This window comes from Peromyscus leucopus, chromosome 7 (assembly GCF_004664715.2).
Source record: "Peromyscus leucopus breed LL Stock chromosome 7, UCI_PerLeu_2.1, whole genome shotgun sequence".
NCBI lineage: Eukaryota > Metazoa > Chordata > Mammalia > Rodentia > Cricetidae > Peromyscus > Peromyscus leucopus.
The window spans coordinates 27899019-27920283 of NC_051069.1; the positions used below are offsets into that span (position 1 = coordinate 27899019).

At 51.4% G+C, this 21265-nt stretch overlaps 1 protein-coding gene across 4 annotated transcripts in view; it reads right to left on the reverse strand.

Annotated features, from left to right (window-relative positions):
* The window catches only part of Fxyd6 (FXYD domain containing ion transport regulator 6), a 30410-nt gene extending 11181 nt beyond the window's left edge, over nucleotides 1–19229 (reverse strand). The window contains exon 1 of one of the 4 annotated variants that reach the window (XM_028866429.2): nucleotides 18569–19229. The gene's annotated coding sequence lies outside the window, so the exon portion shown is untranslated. Of the gene's footprint in view, nucleotides 1–18395; nucleotides 18461–18568 lie in introns of those variants that run through there. The other 3 variants (XM_028866431.2, XM_028866430.2, XM_028866432.2) reach the window with 3 other exon arrangements.
* Nucleotides 19230–21265: the final 2036 nt, after the last annotated feature.

Below are 21265 nucleotides of genomic sequence, written 5' to 3' on the forward strand. Positions count from 1 at the left end.
ACTGTAATTTTGCTACTGTTATGACTCATAATGTAAATATCTGATATGCAGGATATCCAACATGTAACCCCAGGGGGTCACGACCCACAGGTTGAGAACCAGTACTCTAGAGGCCTTGATGGTTACAGCCTCACTTCACTTCCTGTCTTCTTTCTGCTGCCTGAGTGCCAATGCAATGTGGCCAGCTGCAGGCTCCTGCCGCCATCCCTTCCCTGCTGTGACTGACTACCCCGTTAAACTGTGAACCAAAGTGGCTCTTCCTTCCTTAAATTGCTTCTTGTCAGTTATTAAGTTATGTTCCACACGTGCTTAGACTATTGTGAATTTTTTCGGCAGGAACTTACATATGCTCAGTAAGTATAATCATTTCAATTTTTATGTTAATGAGTTTGACAGTTTGAATAACCCAAAACTGAACCAGAAATCTTAAGATATGCCATAATCAGGAAAGACTTAAGAAATTTACCCCTATAATCTACTAGGAAGTTTTAAGTTGTTTTATCACCAATTAGCTGGGCCTTTAAGGACTATATAGTGGTTTTCTTTTAATATCTTTTTTTAAACATTTGTTTATTATGAATACAATGGTCCTCCTGCATGTATTCCTGCAGGCCAGAAGAGGGCACCAGATCTCATTACAGATGGTTGTGAGCCACCATGTGGTTGCTGGGAACTGACCTCAAAACCTCTTGAAGAACAGTCTTAACCTCTGAGCCATCTCTCCAGCCCCCATACAGTGGTTTTCTTGATGTACATTCCATCTTTGTGTAATAGTTACTGGTTTTTAATACTCCTATGAAATAGATATCAGTATCTGCACTATTTGATCAGATTCACTGACAAGGATGGTGGCCCTCCAGAACCTTGTGTTGGGCCTATTAAGGATACTTTGGCACCCCTGCAAAGAAGCCCAGGTGACAAGGAATTAAGGGTCTTGGTCCCAAAGCCTACTAGGATTTGGCCTGCCCTGAACCACCGAGTAAGTAAGCTTGGAAACAGGTGGCCCAGCCTCCCATGACCTCTACCTGGGTGGGGAGCTTGGCTGTAACCTCTTTGAGCCAGACCCACCCAGCTAAGCCTCTCCCTGATTACTGACTCACAGAAACTATGCAAAATAACCAAGGTCAGTTATTTAAAGCTGCAGTTTGGTGGGTAATTTGATATGAAATCGATACTACAATGTATTCACCGGGTAAACTGTCGACTATATTTCTAACCCTGAGTCTCCCTCCATATTGTTTTCCTTCTTGTGAAGACCAACTTCTTTTAAAGAATATCCTTTAATAAGGACATGTTCAGCCGGGCGGTGGTGGCGCACGCCTTTAGTCCCAGCACTCGGGAGGCAGAGGCAGGCGGATCTCTGTGAGTTTGAGGCCAGCCTGGTCTACCAAGTGAGTTCCAGGAAAGGCGCAAAACTGCACAGAGAAACCCTGTCTCGAAACACACACACACACACACACACACACACACACACACACACACACAAAAAAAAAAAAAAAAAAAAAAGACATATTCACTGTAAACTCTGTTTGTATGCATCTGAAAATGTCTTCATTTTCCCTCTTGGTGGACAGACAAATCCCATGGAGAGCCACAGCAGCTCCAACCTTCTATGTTTTGATGTGACCCCATCCCATTGAACAGAGGCATGTTATGGTTAAGCTTGATTGTCAACTCAAAGGGATCTAAACGACTGTGAGGGATTGAGGTGGTAAGACTCCATCCAATGAGCTAAGGTCCTGAGCGGAATAAAATGGAGAGAGTGAGAGCTGAACACCAGTTTCATCTCTTTCCTTCCTGACTACAACTGAAATACGTTTGAGGGACCATGACCAGCTGGCCTCCTATTCCTGTGACTAAACCCTTCCCTGCCAGGGTAGACCGTATCCCCTTGAACCGTAAGCCACAATAACCATTTACTCCTTTGGCTGCTTCCTGCTGGGTACTTCATCACAGCAACCAGAAAGGTAACAAATCAGGCAGGAGTGGCAGCGTGGAGCCGACGATGGGCTGATACTCCCAGGGTGCTTATTTCTAGGACTCAGTCTTAGCGAGCTGGATATTAAAGGGTAGGCAGCCTTGTCGTGAGCAGGCTTACAGAGAGGAACACATGGCAAGAGATTGTGGGGAGCCCCTAGCAGCTCAAAGTAGCCCTTGGCCAATAGCCAACAAGAGAATAAAGACCTCCATTCATCTGCCACGTAGAGATGAATTCTTCCAGTGAGCAGCGCCCTCCCTAGTCAGTCTTCATGTCAGACTAGAACTCCAGCGTACACCTACGCTGGTTTGGTGAGATTCTGAAGCAGAATGCAGCTAGGTTAAACAAGGCCCTCTTTCTGGTGTTGTAGGGGCATGCATGCCCACATGGCACCCCCACGTGCACACATGGAGGCCAAAGGAGGCTGTCAGGCATCCTGCTATATCACCCTCTGTCTTATTCCTTTGAGACAGGGTCTCTCACTGAAGCTGGAGTTGGACCGGCAACCCTATCTCTAGTCCTCAAAGAGTTGGAGTTCCAGGCACATTCACGGCCACATTTGGTTTTTATGTTGGGGCTGGGGATTCAAACTCAGGTCTTCACACTTGTGTGGCAGTGCTCTTATCTACTGAGCCATGTCCCAAACCCCTAGGCTGTATGAGATATCTGATCTATGTGTGTTCAGCTGGTAAGTTTGCAGTCCTTTGTTAGGCTAGGCAGCACCTACAACCATTCAAGAGAGGTGTCTTGGCCATGCACACGTTTCTTTGTGCTTTGAGGTACCGATCCACTGTGTCCTGGTTTCCATTGTTGCGGTCAAGAAGTCTGCTGTTCATGGTTACTCAGAGGTGGTGTCTCTCTCTGCCTCCTTCTCTGTGTTTATTGTTTCAAGTTTCACTGAAGTCTAAATGTGGGTTGATTTCTGCGTGCTCTGTTGTGTTTCTTTTGTCTGTAAATTCATCCTTCTCCCAAGTTATGACCAACTCTCAGACTTCACCTCTTCACATAATTCCTCCTTTGCATTCTTCCTATTTCTCTCTTCTGAGACTGTGGCTTGGAAATGTGTTGGACATCTATATTCTGTTCTGCAAATCATCCAGCTGCTCATTCATATTTTCCACCCCCTTGCTTTCCTGTGCTACATGCTGGGTAATTGTTCCAGAATTATTTCTTTTCTCCCTTTAACTGTGTTTAATCTGCTGTTTCATTCATCCACTTAATTTCCTATTTCAATGATTATGTTATTTCTATATGTTCTAGTCAGTTCTTTTTCTAATAACTTGGTCATTTCATTAGCTTTGTTGCCCGCTCATTTTTATGACCTCATTGTTTTCTTTCAACATTTTCTTCACAGGTTTTTATTTTTTAATTTTTTTGTATCTGCTAATTTCAAAGTCCTGAATTCTTGGGAGTATAAATTGCCTCATAGTTTCTACGATTTTTTTGTTCCCTCCCAACACACACACACACACACACACACACACACACACACACACACACACACACACACAAAACCTTGGTTTAGTAATCATTGATGATGAGCTCAAATTTGCTATATTAAATCTGTGGGAAATTCTGAGACTTTGTTTTTCTTTTTCCATGGAGACTGAGAGTAGCCAATACCAGCCTAAGAACAGGTTAGCCCCTCCCACGGGTCCTCAGCTTCATGAGGAAGCTATAGGTTTGGTTCCCAGCCCTGCTGGCTCGGTGTTCTGGGTCTCCAGAAGGCAGCGGTGTCTACTGCCGTTCACGCTCAGCAGCTCTGCTTCAATTTACTTCACACTTTACATAATTGTGCTACTTTGATTTCATAGGATTTTAGCTGGAAGATTTATTTTGGTTTTGGAGTTTAGGTGCTGGTTGATATGCAGAAAAGAGTGACTGGTAAGGGATACCTCTCTTCCCTCTTGTAGGGCAAGTCTTGCGACAACAAAGCTGGAATCACTACTTTACAGCAGAAAAAAATCAGTGTTCAGACAGTCATACTGATTTAAATATACTGCCCAAAGAGGGAAATAAGCCGGGTGGTGGTGGTGGTGGTGGTGGTGGTAATGACGACGCTCGCCTTTAATCTCAGCACTCAGGAGGCAGGTGAATCTCTCTGAGTTTGAGGCCAGCTGGTCTACAGAGTGAGTTCTGGGACAGCCAAGGCTACACATAGAAACCCTGTCTCAAAAAACCAAAAAAGGAAGGAAGGAAGGAAGGGAGGGAGGGAGGGAGGGAGGAAGGAAGGAAGGAAGGAAGGAAGGAAGGAAGGAAGGAAGGAAGGAAGGAAGGAAAAAGAAGGAAGTGTGTACCTGCTGTGTATAAAATCCTCTTTCCTTCCTCCCCCTTCCTTCCTTCTTCCCTCTCTTCTGTCAAATTTATTGCTACTTCCAGAGCAAGTTCCATCTCATATCACACAATCAAAATATACCTGTGTCTTGTTCAGAGAAGACCACACTGAAAAACTGGAAGGAGACTGGAATTGACATTAAAGCCCTCAAATGTGGCTCATACATATAATCCTGGTACTCAGCAGGCTGAGGCAAGAGGGTTATCATGAGTTCTAGGCCAGCCCAGGCTACATAGAGAGACCTTGTTTTGTAGGTAAAAAAAAAAAAATAAATCAACTCTTAGGGGCCTTCCTGGATCTCCAGATGAACCGGCTGGGCATCTCAGCTCGCAGCAGAGGAATCACTGGGCGGCTAGAGACCTCCTGGGGAAGAAAAGCCCTACCCATGGCAAGGACTCCAGACTACCAGGTGTGGTCATCCACTCTCTGTGAACCCTCAACAGTCACCTCCACAAACGCTCGGCTCAAAGTAATTCCACAAACACTGGACTCCTTGAGAGGGCCATGAATTCCAGATCTGCAGGATAGATAAAGTGATCAAGGCTTGGCTTCGGCTACCAAGGACGTGGGGTTTGAGAGCAAAGGCCCTGCTATTATCAGTAAAAAGGACAGTGTAACAGAGGACCTGGCATTGCCCATGGAGGAGCTGACATCTTAGCCAAACCTTGAGAGCAGGATGGGATTTTGGTAGATAAGGGTGGAGAGAGAGAGAGAGAGAGAGAGAGAGACAGACAGACAGACAGACAGACAGACGACAGACAGACGTGAACAAAGGCAAAGAGGGATGGCAAACAATTCAAGTCGGATCTCGGGGTGATACTTCACTCAACAGTGGCTGCCTGCAGGCTCGTCCCAGAAGGCATCTAGATGAGGCTGGGTCCACTAGTAATGTCTATACGGCCTAGGAGGGAACTGTGACAACGACCTAAGAGTTTCCATTTCTAGTGGCAGACACCCTTCCAAAACAGTGAATAGCCCAGTCTGAGTAAAGCATGACGGGTGGGCGGTGAGAATCCTGATAAGATAGCTGGAATCAGATGAGGGGAATCGTGAATGCCGAGTTCCAGAGCGAAGACCTGCCTTTGTATTCTAAAGTAAACACTGCAACCAAGCTGCAGAGTGCTGAAAGAAACACTGTCATAAATCTGAGAAGTGGCCGAGTCTCTGTCCTCCAAGCTGCTGCCGGGGGCCTGGGCTACACCAGCGGTCCCCTCAGGCCCCCTCAGTCCCCCTCAGTTCCCCTCAGTCCCCCTCAGTCCCCCTCAGCGTGAGTCTCCTCCAAGACTGTCTCTTGGTGCCCAGACCACGATGAAGGATCACATCAGCGATACAGCTGGCACTGGCTGGGAGTCCGGTGGCCAAGCACATACACAGATGCCTTTGTTCGTCTGTTAACCAAGGAATTCTATCCTGACCTCTTCTCCCCCACGGTAAGACCCCTGGCTTCACTTGGCCTCCCGATCTCCACATTCCTCTCCTCCTCCTTACAGGGCAGAAACTGGGCAGCCTGGCACTCGGCTGAGGTGGGAGGACTAAGGTGGGGGAGCACAGTCATCTCACTTCCAGGCCCAGAGTTTGGGGAACAGATGGGAGGAGGGAGGAATCGTCGGGGGGGGACTAAGTCAGGCAGACGTGGATAGGACCGGGAGGGAGGCTCAAGAACATTCAGGGACTCTCAACTTGCATGTGAGAACTGTCTTGTTTTGTGGCCCTGGGCCCCTGCATAGAGCTCTGAAGAGCTGGCTGGCTGGGACAGGGCACCTGAGAAGTCATCACTGCTGGAGTTAAGGATACTGTTGCATCCTTTTGTCCTGATCGCCACTGCACTAGGCCATTCTGCTGCCGCCGGTGTGAGGAAGAATTCCATCTCTCTTCCTTCTCCTTTCCGTGAGCCGTTCTGTCCATGCCCAGGCACCCTGCGGCTGACAGCAGCCCTGCCATGTTCGTCTCCTCTCCCGCCACCCCGCTGTTTGCACAGCCACCCACCGCACGTGCGGAGAGCACAATCAGAAGAGTTCCTCCAGTGATTATCTTTCCACGCTGAGTCACATAATTTCACTTAATTGCTGGGTAAAAGCTGCTCAGAAAGAGAAGCCACCAGTTGATGATATAGCAACATGCTATATTACTTCTGATTCCACGCAGCCGTGAGATATACCAGGATGCCTGCTACTACTGTGATATAACTTGACAACCATCTCTCCTTATAAGGCAGAACTTCCAAATGGTGTAAAATTGCCTCACCCTACCTGCAGACCCTCCTCCCTTCCCTTGCATGGTGCCTGCCTGCCTTCTGCAGACTCAGCCCCTGGACCATGCACTCCAGAATCATCACAGCCTGCTTGGATATCCCAGTGAGATGATAGACAGGACATACCCAAGAGGCACCCTTCAAAGGACCACAGAGTTCCTGAGCCCCACGGCTTAAGTTTACAGGTCACCTAAGCTATGATTAGAGACCACGGGACATGATTTAGCTTAGGGAATCTCCACGTCTTTCAACAAAGATGCTGTGGGAAAAAGATGCACCGAGCATAGCATATAACCAAGACGTGAGGTTTCCAGATGGATGTGGTATCTCAGCCGGCCAGGCTGGGATATTTGCCTTTAATTTGGGAAGACTGAGGTCCGATGAGAGAGGCCTGATTTAGCTGCCAGTCATTGGTAGGGCCTGGCTCAAGAACCCATACCTCCGACCCTGCCTGCTGATTTGGTGATCAGAGGCTGGCAACAGCCAGCCTTGTATCAGGAGAGCCGGGTGGTACTGGAGGCAGTCTGACCGGCACCAGGGCAGGGCAGTGAGGGGCAGGAGGAAGCAATTGACAGGCTCTTTTGACTGGAAAATGAGCTTGGGTTGGAGATGCGAAGTTGGGAGGCAGGCTAAGGAGGTACTGCTGGCTCCTGGGACAGGGAGGGAGTTGGTCCAGAAAGTGCCTCTGAGAGATACAACTTAGCCTGGGGAGCTTTCTTCCACAGAGGAGCAAGGCTGAAGAGGCCTTAAAAGGGAGCAGGCCCCCACCGGAAGTTCTCACTTGACACATGCAGAACAGACCATTCTTAGGAACGTCTAGCGTGTGTGGGGCCAGCCTGTCTCTGGGTGTTAGCCCTCAGCTTCTTTGTTATTCTCAGCAGCTTGGCCTTGCACTAGTTACAGCTATGACATGGGACAGCCGCTTGGCCCAAGCCCACACACACTAGGCAGTCAGACTTATGGCTAAGTCCAGTTCCCACCCTCCACTCACTTCTCTGTGGGATGAGGAAGAACCTCCTGAGGCCCCCTTGTTAGCATCCCACCCATTTCACGGGGAGAGGAACTGAGGCAGAGAAAGTGAGTGAGAGCCGGATTCTACACTTCTATCTTGCCCTGTCTGCCTCTCCATTGGTGGAGAGAGAGTAGTCTTCCGGACATGAGTAGACTGCCCTTGTGGGGATCCAGCCCCCAGATCACAGAGGAGGGTTTCCATCCCCCACAGTGGGCTACCTGCCTTGTGGCTCTAGGAAGGACCCAGGTCCCCTCGGCAGGTGTCACTCTTCTTGTTCCTCCCCAATCCAGCAGGCTCTGAGACCTAACAGCCTAGGGAGGGGGGGGGGTCAAATGAACTCCATAGGAAAGGGCCCTGCTTTTCCCAGCCAAGCTCCCCGCGTCTCCAGCTTCATCCATATTCACAAGAGAGCCAGAGGGACAGCCGAGTGCAGAATGTCGGCCAGCTCACCCTGAGTGGGACCCGAGAGCTGTTTGCTCGAAAGGGTGATTTTTTTTTTTTCAAGACAGATTAACAGGCCCATGCAGTTCATTAGGAGGGGGTGGGGAGCGTGGGGTGGGCAGTGCACAGTCAGCTGACCCATCCCATGCACTTCTCAAGGCTGTAATAAAGGTCAAGGGAGATAACATGTGTGAAGGATTTTTGAAAGCTGCCGAGCCCCGAGATCTCCATATGCAACCTTTACCGGGTGCTCATGTCGTACAAGGGTGGTTCCATATGGCTTGCAATGCTTCAGCAATCGGACTGTGGCCTGGGAGGTGGTCACCATGATGATGACTCCATTATACAAACAGGCCAACTAAGGAGACAAAGTATGGTGACTTTCCCAAAGCTCTGGAAGCCAGCTTCAGTCCCAAGTACCTGCTCCCCGCCCCCGCCCCCCCTCCCCGAGTTCCCACTGGGAACCACTTAGTGTCCCTGCTGGGAACCACTCAGCTCTCGAGTCTGCCACCCAGGAGCCCTAGGTCTCCAGACAGCAACAGGGGCTCTAGGAGGCTTTCCTCCCGTGACTGTTAGAGGAGGTGGCGGGCGACTCGATCCCAGGTCTGTGAGAATGGATGCCACGGCCTTTGAGTGGGCACAGCTGCTGTCTGGCTTCCACAGCCCCACTCTTACCACTGGTATCCCCTCCTGGGAGAGAGCCTGACCCCCTTTGCCCTCAGCCTGTGGTCTGCGGAAGTTTGCCCCTCTCAGTCTCTCTCTGGTGGCCAAAAGGAATGAACAGGGGTCTTCAGTGTCCCCTTGCTGCCTGAGACGGCAGAATCGAGGAAGAAGAGATGGAAAAGTCTGGTGGTAAAATGCAGGGCTGGAGGCATGGTGTGTGTGTGTGTGTGTGTGTGTGTGTGTGTAGCTAAGCAGGAAGCTGCAAAAAAGGGGGCAGGAAAAGGGTTCTGACGGGCATCAGGCCATCTGCCCCAACCCCCCCCCCCCCCCCCCGGGAGCAGAGCCTATCAATCTTAACGGTCAGCTCTGTGAGTGGCCGCCCCTGCCTTGCCTGGTTAAGGACAGGTTCCATTTCAGCCATTTGCAATGAAGACAGACTGCTATGGAGCCTGGTACGGCGGCACACACCTATAATCCCAGCATTCAGGAGGTGGAGGCAGAAAGGTCGGGAGTTCAAGGTCATCCTCGGCTACACAGTGAGTTGGAGGCCTCAGCTACACAGTAGTCTCATGACTCGTGGATTCCATGAGACCCTATCGGAAAGAGAAGGGGCCTGGGCTCAGCAGCTGGCCTCGTACCCGCTCCTTGGGCACCAACTGTTGGACTCTTTACTGCTAGTGTTGCCCAGTCCTGTCCTCTCCCCACTTCCTCCTTTTCTGCTTTTTCCTAGAAAATGGGGACGAGAAAAAGAAGAGGGGCTAGGAAAACGCTCCTGTCACCTCTCCCTTCTTCCTCGCACTGTCCTATAAACACTGGAAGGTTCTAGTGTCCCCACTGGCACGAGGCAGGGAGGGCTTGGCCCGAAGCTGACACTGGCTCCCCGGGCCCTGCTTTCTGCTCCAGATCAACAGCTGCCACCAGGGCCTCAAAGCACAGAGAGCATGCCCGGAGGAGGAGCCAGGAAACAGGGTGCTGACCAGGACCAAGAGGCAGGGGAAGAGGTCCCAAGCTGGGACTGAGGCGGGCCCAGGGACAGTGCTCCCAACAGAAACTGAGCCAGCAGAGTGGACAGGAGGGGTGGAGGGAAAAGCAGGCTGCAGGGAAAAATAAAATCTGCATCTGAGGGAACCCCGAGTCTCCACACCATCCTCCTCCCTCCTTGCTGGACCGTCTCACTGGGCTCCCTCGGCCATGCCCCTGGCTCCCTAGTTGCCACGATGCTCTAAAGAGCAGAGAAAGGAAAACACACGAGGGTGGAGCCTGCACGGGAAAAGTCAACACACAGCCCAGAAGAAAGGCTCTCACACCGTTTCCTGGCAGCTGGACAGTGTCAGGCACAGCAGTGTCCCAACTCTTGAGGTCCTCGGGCTCCTCTCTAGCTAGGAAGGTCAACCTTCTTCCTTTCCAAAAGTCCTGCAGAAAGATTGCCTTCTGCAAGGGGCTATTTCAGTGTGTCCCTGGGAAGACTGGGCCCCAAGGTGCATGAGTTAGGCTAAGTTGACTTCTCTAAGACCTGGGGGCTGTTCCTAAGGTGTTACTTGGGTTCAAGGAGTCTGAGGTAACAGATCACAGACTCGTATCCTTTAGCCCTGAACCCTCCAGTGAGCTGAAGCTGGACCATGGTCCTGAACAGTTGCAGGGGATACTGCCCATTGGCCCTCAGCTCATAGCCGATACCAACAGAACCAGCAGCCAAGCAGCTAACAGTCTTCCATGAGGATCACAAAGCTACTGATCACTTGTGTCCCATCCGGTGAGAATTTTAGGGCATGGAGCTGAAATGTAGGTGTTTTCCCCCCACAATACCATCCCCAACACGGTCTTTTAATGTCAATACATCTACTTGTGAAAGAGAAATATTCCTAATGTTAACAGTCACTGATGCCTTAGCCCGGGGTATTTATTCAAATAAATACCAGGTGGTGGTGGCTTGAGCCTTTAGTCCCGGCACTTGGGAGGCAGAGGCAGGTGGATCTCTGTGAGTTCGAGGCCAGTCTGGTCTACAGAGGGAGTTCCAGGATAGGCTACAAAGCTACAGAGAAACCCTATCTCGAAAAACAAAAACCACAAAACAAAATTGATTTCCATATGGCTGAGATGCAGAGAGTCATTGTGGGAGAAGCTGTGGTTTGATAAAGAACATCAGTTTTTCATTCCAATAACCATGGCCATCTACTGTTGCTTAGACCCCTCACGTATCAGCCAGAGAACTCCACCAAGCACAGAGACAGAGCCCCTGCACGATGGGTCTATGATCTAGCCATGTTCTCAGGCTGCCTTCTCCCTCCCTGACTCCAGTCTGGTTCCAGAGCTCATCTGTAGTCACCTAGAGGGAAACATCCCTTTAGTCTGTCCCCTGCGTTCTATCACCTTGGGGGTTGGTGCAACAGCCTGCCTCATTCTGTAGCCACCACGCACATCTTTAACCTTCTCCTGCCACTCAGTCCCAGACTTGCAAGACTTAGATGGAGAGACGGCCAGAGAGAGTAGAACTGATTGATGGGTTAGTATGTCTGCTTCACGGAGTGGAGGGTGCCGAGTTCTAGTAACAAGGGCCAGAACTGTGTTACTGGGGCAGGACTGGGTGGGGACCTGGTGCTTTCAACGTGACGTGACGTGATGACAGTGACCCCGTGCCCCTGTGATCTTCCTTCCCCAACCCATGCCCCAGTCTATGATGGGAAAACACTGGCCAGACCCCAGGAGCAGAACATCCTACAGTGACCTGACCAGTGAGTGCTCTTTCTAATGGCCGCAGTCATCAAAACCAAGACACAGCCACAACCAAGAAGAGCCCAAGGAGTCATGATAACTAAATGCAGAGTGGTGTCCTAGAGGCGGGATCCTGGGACAGAAAGGGGACACTGGGTAAACGCTAGGGACATCCGCACAGAGTGTCAGTTTTAGCTTACAGTGTATCAACAGTAGCTAGAATGAAGTAAAGGCTGTGGCAGGCAAAAATAATATCTGAGGGACAGCAGAGGCTGTGAACAAAGGGAGGCATTGAGCTCTCTGCTGTCCGCTCAAGCTTTCTGCAAACCTGAAACTGTTCTAGAAAAATAAAAAATAAAGTCTGTTTCTAGCTGAATTTGAATATTCAGTTAAAAAAACCAAATCAGTCCTTCTTCTCTATCCATCCCTAGCCCATCAGCTCACTTCCCTGGCACGGTACAGAACACAGGTGTTCCCATGCCACATGCTTCTGCAATAGGCAGGGCACGGCCGGTTCACTGCCACAGAGCCAAGAGCCGGCAAGCTTTTAAAGCTGTCTTTTAAAGCAAGTGTTTTGGGTTGTCATCAGAGAGGCCACTGATAAATCTGTGGCCTATTTGCTTGCCCTGTATTTTAAATACCCACTGAATAAACAATTAAACATCCATTCTTCAATTTAAGAGCCTGGCTTGAAATTATTGCTCTCTCCACAGACTGCCCACCCCCTCCCACCCCCCCAGCATTCCAGAGCAGAACGGAAAAGGAGATGACCTCAAAGCTGTTGAGGGAAATCTGAGAGGAGAGGGCGGTGGCATTTGGATGGGCCTGGAAATCTGGTGGCCTGAGTTACTTTGTCTTGAATTCCTTGTGGTACCCAGAAGGCAGCTGGGCAGCCTAGCACTTAATCCCAGCCCTTCCAGGACGAGGCCTTCATGTCTGGCAAGAGCCCACTGACTTGGGGTTCTTTTCCACCATGCCTCATTCACAGAAGAGGGGAAACTCCCAAGCCCCCAAGAGTTTCCTCTAAGAGCCTAAGCTGGCTCTGCAGGCAAGGGCCAGAGGCCAAAGCCCCGTATTACACAGCAGAGCACTTGTTACTTAAACTCTAGGAGCCTTTACCTTTAACCCAGAGTTACTTCTGGGAGAGGGGAAGTTGGCCACAAGAGACAAAAGAGAGGAGACCTGGAGGACTAGGCTCTTCCTCAGAAAGGGAAGCACATCACAAACCCAGGCCTGATGTCTACATGTCTTCCTGGGAAGACTCCAAACTGACCTACCAGCAGGGGCCTAGGGCTTGGGCTCACTTCAATATCACTGCCAACTGAGACAGTCTTCACGGTGCCAACCCAGCCAGTCCCCAGAGGAATACTGTAATCATCAGGGCATTACAGCCAACTCAAACACAGGTAGTTGACATGAGCTGCCCAGCATGAGCCAGGCCCAAGCATCCCATCCAACAGCACAGTTCAAGGATCCTGCCTGTCCAGGACAACTGTGTCTGGTTCCATCCAGCAAGTCTAGGTAACCAGTAGCATTACACAGGAGCCATGGGCTGGGTGGGTGTGACCCAGCCAGTCAGAGACCCGCACGCGCGCGCGCGCGCGCGCGCACGCACACACACACACACACACACACACACACACACACCTGTTGACAAATGCCCATTCACAGAGACTGGAAGAGCAGTCCCACTAGCAAAGACAGAAACCTAAAGTTACTGCCAGACCAAGGGCCCAAAGACCAAGGCCCATGCCATTCTACTCATAAGCAGATCACATTCCAGGGGATCATCATCCCCTCTCTGCTAGCTGCCGACTTCTGGAAGCACAGCTCTGGCCTTCATGTTTCCACCTACACTCTGCATGGATTCATATTCTTTCCCAGAGATGGGAGGGACCAAAGAAGGTCCTCTGGGTCTAGACACCCAGAGAGTATAGAGGCTAGGGGACTCTTGACTTGACCCTATTTGTCTGTTTTAGGAAACTGTCCTCTCCCTTCTCACCTTGGACCTTTGTCGTTCCATTCCCAGCATGACATAGCTTACCCCTTTTCCATGTATTGCTTGCACACGCACACTCTCATATGGGGGGAGGGCGGCGCACGTACGTCCTTGCATCCCAAAAGAACTATAAATGCCTTGGGCCAAAGGCACTTGCCACCATCTCTGGATCCCAAGCAACTGGGTACAGCAGCTGCTCTACAGATATTGATTGATCAAGTAATTAATTGACATGTCATTATCACTGTCTTTAAGTCATAATCCACCCTAAGCTCAGAACACCTGAGAATCTCAATGGCATATTTTAAGCATTCTGAGGCATTCCATCATGCTTCCCCCAACTCCAGGCCTTCATGTCCTCATCTCTGCCATCTGGGTCTCGTCAAACTCCCAAAAGGGACGGTGAATCAGCTCCCTCTGTTAACTACAGCCTTCAGCATCTGCCGGAATGCCAAGGAAGAGGCATTCCAAGACCATACATGGGAAGAAAGGAATGGACACCTTAGGGATGGGCTAGGTGGGAACAAGGGCAAGGACTCAACACTTCCCAGTGGAGGCTGACTCCACTTATGGGCTCTCTGGACTTCCTCCACGTGAACCTGCCTTTATGGGGGTGTATAGAAGGGGGAGGAACGTCTGTAAGTTCACTAAAATGCTGACCGGGAATCAGATAAAGCTTCTTGGAGGAATGAGCCCTTGAGAGGAGCCTTGAAGGATGACGTAACAAGCAAAACCAGAAAGCCTCAGAACCTAAATTTATGGTTCTACAAAGGCTCTCATCCCCAACTCCACAGGCAGGAACAGCATGTCCTAACAAATCTCAAGTAGAGGACAGAGCACAGGGTTGGGGCGGGCACCTGGATGCAGCTGACTATAAAGGGCCTGAAGGGTAGGGCCATGTACCTGTCATTACTCAGTGGTGGACAGCCACACACAGGGGCTGTGACAGGACCAGCCTGGTGCCGCAGGAGCCACAGATAACAGATCTGGTAAATGAGAGGATGAACTTAATAGGCCATCCCAAGGGTGACAGACTGCTGCTAGGTAAAGCGGGAAGGTGTGTGGAAACGTGCAAGCATGTGCTTATGTGTCAGCGACAGAGGATTATGTATGTGTGAAGAGGGGGTTGTGCGTGGGAGTCCAAGTGTACTTGTCCATGAGTCGGGGAGCCCTCCTGTGGAGGGTTACAGAGCCTTCCTGATGGAAGACAGAGGTGAGGTGGGCAGGCAGGGGGAAGGACAGGCCAAATCATTAGATCAGCCTGAGCAGGAGTGACTAAGAAAGTCGGCTCCACAGCTCTACAGGGTTCTGAGAAACTCACAGGGCGTGCCATACTGAAGGGACTTGGTATTTGCTAAGGGATGAGTGAGTAAAACCTAGGCCGGGGTTTCACTCTCAAGCTGCGGAGGGCGGGGGTTCTCTGACTCTTTCTACCCAAATCATGGTTCTTGACTGGGCAGAGGCACTCCCACACTGCCAACTCGATCCCTGGTGGCCAGGCCTCTTCCTTCCTGTCCCCTCACCCCAGCCAGACATCTGTGACAAAAGTTTTCCTCTGCTGTTTCCAAGCTGGCTTTGTATTTCCCAGGTCAAGTTCTTCTCCATTTTAAAACAGGGAAGATGCTGCTACATGGCCCCCCGAGCTTCTGCCTTGGCCAGAGAGGTCCAGCTTCTTGTCAAGGACAGAGACCCAAGATGCTGTGTTCCTGACCTCTCTAAACTGTCCAGAGGTCTTCAGAGACCCACTGAATGCTGGTCCCAGTCTCATACTCTGCAGAGGCGGCCCTTTAGTCCCTTTGCGTGTTGTAGGCTCCATGTGTGTCCTAGCAGAATGGGCAGGTGACTCTTGCCCAGGCCCCTCCCCCATTCGGCTCATCCTTGGCCTCTCAGCCATTGCCTGGCCAGTGGTGAAAGAGGACCTTTCTCCAGTGTAGCCGGACAGTCTCTTCCCAGCTCAGTTGAGCCACACACCCCCACACTGGTACCTACAGAGAAAAGCAATCTTACTCAAGACTGTAGAAGCCATGCACATTTAGAGGAAGGAAGGGCTTGGAAATGATTAAATCCCCTATGGACAGATGCGGAAACAAACGTCTAAGATCTTGGAGGCCTCGGGTTACTTGAGCACAGCCCAAGCCATTTTTAGGTTGCACCAAGAGACCTGTGGTGCGTCCAATAAGATATTGTGGAACAAATGCATTTGCCCTTGGGAAGCATAGCACTCGGGGGTGGGCCAGGGAGCTAGAACCAGGCTTTTTGTGGGCCACAGGCGCTGTCTCCTGTGAGTTGTGCCTTTCCAGTGCACCCCAGGAGGAGCAGATAGGGGCAATCTGTTAGATGGTGATCCCAGGGGGTACCTGACACTATCTGCACCCAGATGGTGGCCTGGTGCATCTGACAGGGAGAGAGTGGAGGTTGAGGACTGTGTGCTCTCCATGAGGGGAACCTAGGTGGCTTGATTGCCCGTGTGGCGGGGGAGGGGCCACGGCCCATGAAGTTGTTCTTCTCACCTCTCCTTGCCACATCCTCCAACTTCACTCTCTAAGAAAATACAATGGGGCAGACGCCTCTCTCATCCACACCTACGAGGGGACCCTCACTTTGTAAGTGACATTCTGATCTCCAAAGGACTGACAGTCACCAAGGGAAGAAGGGAAGAGGTACAGGCCTGGCAGTGTGGGATCCAAAATCTTGCCTGTGAAGTCTGTCCTCAACCCCTACTGGTTGTGAGCCTTTGCCTCAGTTTCCCACCTGTGTCACGCCGCTGAGGCTCTGGAGTCAGGGACTGTGTCTCTTTCCTCACTGTCGTGTTCCCAGAAGTTAACAGATATAGGTGCTGAGAATACTCAGTGACCGAACAAAATGGATTCTCCACCAGAACAAAGGTCAGGTGGAACCCGGAGGGGAACTCTCCCCTCAAGCTCCTGCCATCTGAGAACAAGTCCTGGAGGTGTCTTTATGATGCAGCAGCCCATGAGAATGCAGCTTACCCTCCCAGATGCATAGGAATGATCGGAGGAGCAATCAGGAAGCAGGAAAATGGCTGGAGGGAGAGAACTGAACTCCAATAGCAGCTGAGTACCCTGACTTCCATCTCTCTGGCTCCTCTCTCTCTCTCTCACTCTCTCTCTCTCTCTCTCTCTCTCTCTCTCTCTCTCTCTCTCTCTCTCTCTCTCTCTCACACACACACACACACACACACACACACACACACACACATCTCTGCTCCCCGCTTCTTCTTTCTGTCCACCTGTGTTCTCCATAACAGGCAGACTTCTCTCCACTTCAAAGAGCCCCCTCTACTAGGAAGGGACTATTGGGCTCAGGGAGGGAAGAACACAGCCGGCAGAGATTTAAATTCTGGTTTGTGCCCAGCCTCGCCCCTGGAGTCTGGCACCTAGCAGAGGTGCCCCTCTACTAAGGAGGCCTGGAAGCCTTTCTTTCGCCTCCTACAAGGTCCCTGGGAGATGTCAGAGGTTCCCTTCTGGACTTCTCCCTCTCCCTCTTTATACTCTAGGGATCCAAGATAAGGCTGAACAGCAAGGAAACCACCCTCTCTCTGCTTAGCCTCACCCAGCCTTGTGTGTGTGTGTGTGTGTGTGTGTGTGTGTGTGTGTGTGTGTGTGATGGTTTATGTTACAGGTGGAGTTTGTGTGTGCACACAGAGTGAAGGCTGAGTATAGGTGGTATGCATGTTAGTGTGTATGTGGGGGCGTGCATATAGTGCATTTGGTGTGGATGTTTATGGTGTGTGTTTGGTGTAGTTGGTGTGTTTGTGGTGTGTAGGGTGTGTGATGTATTAGGTGTTTATGAGGTGTGATGTGCATTTGGTGTCTTTGGTGTTTATGTGTTGTGGTTTCATGAGGTGTACTCGTGATATAAATGTATATGATGTTATGTGTGTGGATTATGTTAATGGACTGTGTGAGGTTATAGGCATGTGAGGTTGTGATGATATTGTGTGTGCTGTGTGTATGCATTTGTGCTTGTGGTGTTTGTGATGATGGGGTGGGTAAAGGGCCAGGCAGTTTAGAGTGGGAGCCAGACATAGGGTGTCCTCCCCTAAAAGCCAAGGGTAACCAGTATCTAGGCAACCATATTGGGGGGAGGGGAGGCAATCGGAGGTGAGGAATGGGCAGAAAAAGGAGGGAGGAGGAAGTGGAGGGGTTTCCATGGTAACCATGAGACAGGTCACGTGCAAAAGGCCAAGTTGGAAAACAGATACACATATTCATACATCTACAATATGAGGGCAGACAGAACCCCAGAGCCAGGGGTCCTCTCACTGAGGGCTGGTATGCCCACTGGTCCCTCTGCCAAGCTGGAAATCCCAGTTCCGACAGCGCGTGAAGCCAGGTTAGACAAAGAGAATAAAGACTGGGGGCAATCGGTGGCGCCAAGCCTCCAGCCACACAGCAACCTCTGGGTCTGGAGGTCGGTGGCAGCTTGGGCGGGCCCCTATTTCCAACCTGACTGTTCGGAGCAGGCGCCGAGAGACCCAGGCCCTCAGCCAACTCTATAAGAAAGCCGGTGCAGACACAAAGCGGGAGGCTCCGCCAGGGCCAGCCCTGATGGAGAACGGTGGGCATAGGGTACCAGTGGCCCTGGAAAGAAGACCGGGCTTGACAGACGGAGGGAAGGCAATGCGGTCAGATATATCCCCTGGCCGTAGAACCCAACGCCTTCTCCAGGCCCCCCTCTCCACCCCCCCAGCCCACGCCCACACCCCACAAACGCCAAGCCAGCAAGTTCCATTTTGTGTGGCTCATGTGTCCACATTCACATCTAGCCACATTCCCATTTCCTTGCATCTCCACTCCCCGTAGGGTCCCCAGCTTCCAAGTAACAAAAGGGAAGCGCCTCGTCAAAAGGTCTTCTCCCCTTTTTCCTGGAGCTCTTGATCCAAGCTCAGAGCTGCCTAGAAAGCATTTTTCTAGCCACTAGGATCGCCCACCGCCATTGCCTGAGTCCCCATCCCGGGACCCTTGGCCTTCGGATGCTCACCTCCTTGTTTACATCCTCAAAGCCGTTTCCCGCCGCCCCGGAGGGGACGTGGGCACACACCCACTGAAACAAACAAGACTCAGAGGAACCTGGCGCTAGAGGGACGGGTCCCCACCCGAGCCTCCTCCCCTCGGAATAAGGCGCCAACTTTGCCCACCTCCCCAGCTGCTCACCTAGGCGTTGGGTCCCCTCCGAGCGGATCCCGGGAGGATGTGCAGAGTCCCAGCAGCCGGGAGTGGCGCGCTGGGGGCAGGGCGGTGGGCGCGGCTTGCAGCTTTCCCGCCTCCCGGAGAAGGCTGACGACGGGCTGGGCTCCGGGATCGCCCGCGTCCGCTGGCTTCTAGGACCCTCTCAGACCCCTCTGCTGTCGCCGGCGCCCTCCTCTTCTCGAGCTCTTCGCAAAGGGAAGTGAGGCTGGAAGAAGCAACAGGAGACGCGCGCGGAGGAGGTGCCCAGCGCCGGAGCGAATTTGCCAGCAACAGCTGCTTGATTTTTCCTCCTCTGGCGAGGGTAGACTAACACCGTGACAGGGCTGGTGTCTTTTGGAAATAGTAAACTCAGGGGAGGGAGGCAGAAAAATAGGAGGAAACCACGGTGCATCAGCCACCCGCAACCTGCGTTCTTTGGGTGTGTTAGCAATTTGCATGAACGGAGCCAGAGGTGGGTGGAGTTGTCATTTTCAAATGGAGCTGTGGGCTGTAGGGACAAGGCCCTCACCTGAAGCAGGGTTTTACTGCTCAGGAATCCGTTTTCAAGACACCCCCCTCAAACACCGACTCTGTCAGAAAAGGCTGTAAGAGTAGCTCCCTCAGTCTAGTCACTAAGAGTCAAAATTCGAGATGACAAGTGAATTTGAAGATTTACACCATAGCTCTGTGATCCTACCTGTAGCGTCCCCTTGAACGCTCACACATGGAGTCTTCCATTCTCTCACCTGGGAAGGGGGGAGGGGGTGAGAATAATCTCCAGGATGTGTTTGACTCGATGACTCTTAAGTAATGAGGTCAGAGCTTGCAAGAATGGACAGAGGTCGGCTACCCCAGGTTGGTAGCCAGGAGGCCCTGCTGTGAGGAAAGCTGCCCTAGTGTGCTGAAGGGTTGAGGAGAGCAGCAGCTGTCCTCCTCTAATTCTAGGTCTGATCACAAGGACTCCCAGCCCTCTGAAGTAATGAGCACTGCTAGCAAGAGCCCCACCCCTCCTCTCCAGCACCCCTGGCCCAGGCCAGTTTCTCATTTGTGGGGGAAATAGGGGGAGAGTCTCCGGAGATGGTGCTCAGCTTTAATCCCAGCACTTGGGACGCAGAAGAGGAGATCTGAGAATGTGAGACCAGCCTGGTCTACAGAGTGAGTCCTAGGATAGCCAAGGCTACACATAGAAACTCTGTCTCAAAAAATCAGAAAGAAAAAAATAATAATAAAAAGAGGGGAACTTGGTAATTCTGTGGCCCTTCAACTTGATGGGATTATTTTAATAAGTGGTCGGCTCTCCAAAGCCCAAGCAGCAAATAGACACAAAATCAAGGAGACCTTGGAGCTGGCAGCAAAGCCGTCAATGGCTGCCGGGAAGGGACTGAGTGCCCCTGCTTCAGGGCAGTCTGTGGAGGATAGTTTGACCCCTTGAGCATAGGACATTGGGCTGAAAGGACTCCACCCTGGCCCAGTTTCAAAGTCACTAGGGTTTCTGTGACAGTGAAAAGACTTTCATCAAAGTCTGGCTCAAGCCTTGCCCATCCACGTGGCTACAGACTGGCCTGACCCTCTGTCCCTATCTTTTCCTCTGGAGGCTGGGGTCTAACCTCCTGTTACTTTCCACTTGCTCAGCGTGGGAGAGATGATACCACATCCCTTGCTAGTCCCGTGTCCTGGGCAAGCAGATCGGCCCCTCCCTGCCAATGCCCTTGAGTCCTGGCATTTGCCCACTTACGAGTTGTCTTCTGGAGCCACTCCTTGTAAGTGGGTGCCAGTCCAAGCTTTGCAGGCCTGTTTGGGAAAGGACAGGCCAATGGGTCAGAACTCCAAAGCCCAACCACCTGTTGGCTTAGTCTGCTTCCTGCCAGAGGATGTGGCCAGGTTACTTCCCGGGCCTGTGCCTGATGCTGCTGGGAGTCCTGGCTACAGAAGATAACGGGAATCAAGCCTGGGAGGACTGGCCAGGGCTTGCCTCTCAAATAACACTTCTGTTTTGTTTATCCAGGTGGAATTCGGGGTGTTCCTGCTACAAAGCAACACAGAGCCTTGCTCTGGGAGAGTCACATCTCCCTTCTAGGGGGTAAAGAGACACAGAGACACATCTGGCTCCTGTGATCAATGTGTCCATGGGGTTAAAAGAGGTCACCCGTTGCTCCACTCTTTCAGCACACCCCTGTGGGGGGACGACTCTCCCATGAGCCCTGGGTCAAGCTCTGGAGGTAGGACAGAGAAAGGAAAGGCGTCGTCCCTTATAGACAATGGGTGAAATGGGTATTTCTCAAGTGGCTCCATGGTTCAGAGCCCTGAGAATACAACATTTGCAAAGCAAGCTGGAGATTGAGGAGTGTTGAGGAAATGAAGTGAAAGCAGCAAGAACTGAGGTATGGAGAAGGGTTGAGAAATGATTCCAACTCTGGAATAGAAGCTGTGTGTGTGCAGAGGCCCTGTGTGTGGATGGGCGTTTATCTCCGCATGGCAGTGAACAGGGGAGACAGGCCACGGAAGGGCACAGATGCCAGGCCAGGGACTCCAGCTTTTGTCTTCAGGGCCACAGGAAGCCTCTGAGGGCATAAGAAAATTGCTCTGAACAAGAATTAGGGAGAGGCTGGCTCAAAAAGTTCCCAGGGGATCTGCAGTAGGAATTTAGAAGGCTCTAGAAAGAGAATGGAGAAATGAGCTTGG